Source organism: Jaculus jaculus, chromosome 1 (assembly GCF_020740685.1).
Source record: "Jaculus jaculus isolate mJacJac1 chromosome 1, mJacJac1.mat.Y.cur, whole genome shotgun sequence".
NCBI classification, from domain to species: Eukaryota; Metazoa; Chordata; class Mammalia; order Rodentia; family Dipodidae; genus Jaculus; species Jaculus jaculus.
The window spans coordinates 40,962,450-40,968,449 of NC_059102.1; positions in this window are offsets into that span (position 1 = coordinate 40,962,450).

A 6,000-nucleotide genomic window follows, 5' to 3' on the forward strand; every position below is an offset into this window, starting at 1 on the left:
ATGTATGTATTGCAAGGAAAGAGGATCTTGGGTTCACGAATGCCCCAAAGAGAAAAAAACTGGGAAGAAATTTTTCAATGTTGGGACATAGAGTGCTTGTTAAAAATGTCTTTTGAGTGGTACTTAGATCAGAATGTTAAAGTATGTAGATGAAGATGTGTGGATGTGAAAAAAAAAAAAAAGAAAAATTTCAGGCTGAAGTATGTTGGGATAGTTTGCTTGAGCTTTATCAAATTTAAGTCATGGGTAAAACATAAAATTGTTTTATGTTAATAAAAATTTCTGTGGTGCATGAAATCAATAGCTATCAAGTTTAAGCCAAAATCATCGGTTGTCAAATAATGTTTTTTTTCTTTCAAAAAGATTTATCAAGGGTTATGTTAATATTTAGCTAGCTGTTTGGGCTCAGAAAAGACCAGATTCTACTTTGTTGTATATATAGTAACTGTCTCAATTTTGGCATCTTATAACAAAATTAACCCTTAAGACATATTCCCTACTTTAGGGCACAGCCTCATGCTCAAACAATGGTCCTCATCCAGGAAAAAAAAAAAAAAAAATTCAAACTCCATGGTTCTGTTTCCAATGTTCTCTGGGTAATTTGTACCCACACAGGTATCTGAACTAATCAAAGATGTTTCCACACAGGTGCTAAGACCTTATACTGTCTTACTTGTTTTCTAGGTTAAATAAGTTAAGTTTGTAAATCAACTGGTACTGTTTTCAAGACTGATAACAGGTTCGGCCTATACTTATAAATGTTGGATATTTAAAATGGGAGATGTGCCTACTTTCTATACCTCAGATATATATATGACTTATGCTACCACAGTACAACAAAAATTTTAAAGATAGGACAAAATGATTTTAGAAGCCCTGTGCCATTCTTTAGTTAAGTCTATTTCAGTAATTAAATGTGATCTATATGTATGTACATCCAAGTTGGTGTAACTTCCTTTCTAAGTGTGTTAATCACCTATGTAGAAGCCAAAGCCAATTGGAATCATCAGAGTAAAAAGTGTCAATATTTTGGCCTGTGCTCCCATGTCATGAGGCCACTGGAGATGATGGGACACTTCTACACTGGCCCCCTGGTAAGTCACCTGTCTTCCTGAGCAGGGAGGATATGGAGACCCAAACAAAAGTGGTGTACAATGTAAAACAGGAGAGTCACAATTGAGAAGCAATCAGTCCTCCTGACTTCCCAAAGAAGGGAAAACTACTTGGCCAGCATGGCCCTGACTCATCCTAACAGGCAAAAGACACAAGTAAGCTATGGGGCTACTCCTGTGTCCCTAAAGTCTCTTTGGAGAGCCATTAATGACCTCCAAAATTAATCCTTAATTAACTTTTGGCTATCTACAAGGTCTTAAACACTCAGAGAGAAATGTATAACCAAAGATTAAAAATAGCTCTTTATTATTAAGATTAAATGTTATGTATATGTTTCTGATAACTCTGCTAGCATCTCATCTGTTTTACAAGCCATGTTAAATACTACTGTGCCATTTAATGAACAGTTCTGGAAAAAAAAAAAAAATCTCAGCCAGCTCATCCTCAGATGGTCCTGAGATGATCCAAGCCTGTCTACCTGGATTCCCTCGACCTACAAAAAGACCAGTTTGCTGTGTGTTCACTTCTCAGTAACTCCTTACCTTTATTCTTTCTATCCAAAGTTATCTTTCAAGATTATCTTCCTACACTCTGGGGTACATTAAAATAGTTCCCCTCTCTAGGAGAGATTCTCTAACTGCAACAAGTCTCCACTTCATGTCCCGCTCAGCAGGAAGTAGTAAATGATCTGATGTCTTCGACCCAGTCCCCTAAAGCAGTTAGAGTGTCTTCTCATGAGAGGAAGAAATAAAAGGGAAATAGACTGTCTATACCATACGTTCCTGTTGTCATAGATAAAGTTTACTTAAAATAAGTTTATTTAAAGTTCCTCAAATAAAATTATAGAGCTTGATTGAAATGCCATACAGATTAAAAGTTCCAGGACCTCCCTTTTATGAGGGAATTGCCATCCTTACATCTCCTGTGTCTACTAACAGTGCAGAGGGATTATTCTGGCACTCTGCCCCAGAGGGGGGTATTACTCTTGCATCCATTCCCGGCCTCGGACTGTGTCTATTAGGCCCTGATATGCTCCCTCCTCTGACTCTTGAACCAGTATGCAACCAAACTGCTATTATCAATGACTCCTTTATATATACTAAAGCCTCTAGTACCTTGCTTGTTCCACGGGGCTGATTCCCTTTATTGTCAACAAGGACTTTTTACAGACTAAGGACTATTGTGTTGTAGTTTTGCCACGATTTTTCATTCATGATTCTGAAAGTTTTACAACTACTATAGATCAAGGCATTGCCATTAGACCAAAAAGAGAGCTTTTAACTGCCCTCACCCTGACTGTGCTCCTGGGACTTAGTGCTGCAGGGGCCGGGACAGGTATTGCCTCGCTGGTAACCTCCCAACAGCATTTTTCACAACTCAGTGCCTTAGTGGACAGAGATCTTAACATCATACATGAGGGGATACAAGATCTCAAAGATTCTTTGGCCTCGCTCTCTGAGGTTGTACTTCAAAACCGGAGAGGGCTAAATTTAGTGTTCTTAAAGGAAGGGGGGACTCTGTGCAGCTCTAAAAGAAGAGCGCTGCTTCTATGCAGACAAGACTGGATTAGTAGAAAACAGCTTGCAGAAAGTACGAGAAAGCCTAGAACAACGCAAACGGGAGAGACAACAGAACCAGTCTTGGTATGAATCTTGGTTCACCAGGTCCCCCTGGATGACTACTTTGATCTCCACCTTGCTAGGGCCACTTATCATCTTAATTCTCCTCTTCACCTTTGGTTCATGCATAATAAATAGATTAGTTACCTTTATTAGAGAAAGGATCAGCACCATCCAAGTCATGATACTTAAACAACAGTACCAGTCTCTTGCAGAAACTGAAATTCCATGATTGGAATTATGACAAAGAAAAGGGGGAAATGAAAGGATAAAAGTTGCCCTATTTCTGCTGCCCTGTTTTCTGGCTGCTCTGCTAACCTGCCTTTTTAAGCTTCTGTAATATGGCTTGCTTGCTGCTGCACTGAGTCACAGAACTGCAATTTTGCAACTGCCTCCATTTTGTAAAAAGTATACCATGAGGACCTGACCCTTTGTACGCCCTACCCAATGCCTAAATTCCAGGAACTCAAGCTGAACAATCAATTCCTAGTTCCTCATAAAGACACAACCAATCAACAGTCAACACATATCTGAAGTCCCTAGACACGAGCCCACCCCGTGGGCCCCACCCAATCAGAGGGACCCACGGCTGAAAAGCCCCTATGACTCTGCATACCTGTGGTTTTAGCCTTTATAAGCTGACCAAACTCGTGGCTAGGGGCTCTTCACCCCTCCTGCGGGAGGAATCTGTGTTGAGCCCCGATGCATCGGATTCAATAAACCTCGTGCGGTTTGCATTTAGAGCGTCCTGTGTGAGTGTTCTTGGAGTCACGTAGACAGCCCTGAGCAGGGATCTGTTTGGGGAACTCCACAGTTGCCCCCAATTCCTTGTAGGAATTCAGACTTTGTCTCACTATTTTAGGCCTCAATGCCTCCTCTGAATTCATTTGCTTTGGGACCATTATCAAGTAAAGTGATGGTTATTTGAATGTAATTATGGGGATACAACCAGTGTGGTGGTTTGAATAGAATAGATGGCCCCCAATACATTCAGTTCTTTATTGTTTGTAGTTTGCATCTGCTGGCTACCTGGCTGGAGGCAATGCCTCTGGGTGATCTTAAGGTGTGGTGGTGGGTTTCTGATTTCAATCTAATAATATGCAAAGTGTGCCTAGCTGGAGTTCCTGAAGTGTGCTGTGGCTTTTGACATTTAGGCTTCTGCTTCTCTCTCTCTCTGCTTGGGCCTGTGAACGCAGGCCAGCTTTTTCTGCCATTATGGAACTTCCCTTGGATCTGTAAGCTTCAATAAATATCCCTTCCTTCATAACTGTGCCTGGTCTGGCAGTTCATCTCCGCTAACCTGAATCTCTCTGCTACAACCAGTAACCCTCTGGTAACCAATTTTTTTTTTTTAAACCCTCAAAATGCATTGCGCCTTAATGTAAAACCTTCATCTTTGAAACTCTTATGGGAAAACACAGAAAGACATAGAGATAGCACTTTCTCAAAGGTTTGACTGAGAAGTAATAAGTAATAATTGCCATATGGCATTTCATGAAATGACAGGGGTCATGAACTACAAGGGAAACAATAGAGTGAAGAGATTCTGCAGTATAAAAGAAAATCCCTGAGAAGTATACATCAATCAGGGGAGTAATATCTAGAATTATAAATAGTTCATAAAATGTAAATGCACCAAACAAATCATCCAATAATGTTAAAGTAAATTAAATTACCACCCATTTACTAAATGATGAAATTTAATTGGCCAATGAGCATATAAAACAATGCTCAAAACCTTCAAGTCAGAGTGATGCAAGTTAAAAACACACTGAGACTCCATCTCACTCAATAAGAAAGGTGATCATTTAAAATGATAGTATTTATAATCTGGGAATTTCAAGTAGTGTAGGCACTATGGAAACCATCATAAAGATTCCTTAGAAATCTAAATACAGAACTATAGTGTGACAGAGTGATATGACTTCTGGGAGTGCTCCCCAAGGAAGCTAAATCAGCATGTGAACTGACACCTGTCCATCCACATACACTGCAAGCATATTCACAATGGACAAGTTATGGAATCAGATTAGGTATCATTCAACAGGTGAATGGATAAAGGAATTATGCTACATTTACACAATGCAATTTTATCAAACCAAAAGGAAGAAAATTATGTCACTTACAAGACAATGGGCAAGACTGGAAATCATCATATTAGATGAAATAAGGCAGTCGCAGAAAGACAAAGTTCACATTTTATTTCTTATGTGAAAGCTAAATTTAATTTATAAAACATACATATGCTTGTCATAGTGAAATTTTTGGCAGAGGAAAGTGGCTAAATCATGGTGTGGGCAGTGAGCAACTACACATGGTAAAGGAACAGGGTGTAAATGGTTTAACCATATTCTTTTATAAGTTTACTTTTATTAGTTATGTGCATACTTAGTATGTAAACAGCATGTGTTGGTACCTTTCTTTCCCTCATCCCTGCCACTTTTCTGAAGAGTCCCTTTTCACTGGGGGTGCAGGTCATTCTTATGGGGAATGTGGGACGTGCATTGTGGGTGCAGCAGTCAGTTATGGGGAAGAGGCAACTTCTCTGTACATAATGTCCCAACTTGTGGCTCTAACAATCCTTCTTCCCCCTCTTCCACAAAGTTCCCTGAGCCATGTTGGGTGCATTTTAAGGCTACTTCAGTGATGGGCTCTTAGGAGTCTCTGGTTTGGTAGTTGTTGAGTGTCCTCAGTGTCTATTTCCTTCACCCTTGTGCTACTATCAAGTTCACTGAGAAAGCAGCACTTTTGCTCATCTCCCCAGTTCCTCTGTGGTCTCCCCTGGGACTGGTCTGAAATGTGATGGGTTGTTTATCTCCTCTGGTCCCACTCCCATCTGCAAAAGCAAAGCAGATTCTCCTACAGAGAGTGAAGTCAGCACAGGTTAAAAGAGATATGCATTATTAATTTAGAGAGCATTTAAAGGGCATAGACCCTCTTATAGCCCGAGATTAGTGTGAGCTTGACATTGGAAAGCAAAATTGTTATCTGGATATGATTCTAACTTATTTCCCAGATCCAGATATGGTTCCCTTTCCACTGAGCAGATCCATTAGCCAATCCAATAGCAGTGATTACCCAGAATGCTATGTGCCATTGTTGTACTTGTGTGAGCATCATGTCAGATTGTTTGTTTCTGAGTAGCTTAGACTACCAGGTGCTCAGACAGATGTTGGCCACTTTCCCCCATAGCTCATGTAGTGTCTTCCAGCACTAGATAGGATAACTGTGGGGGGAGTGGCTCTCTTCAGGATTCCAGCCAGGTATC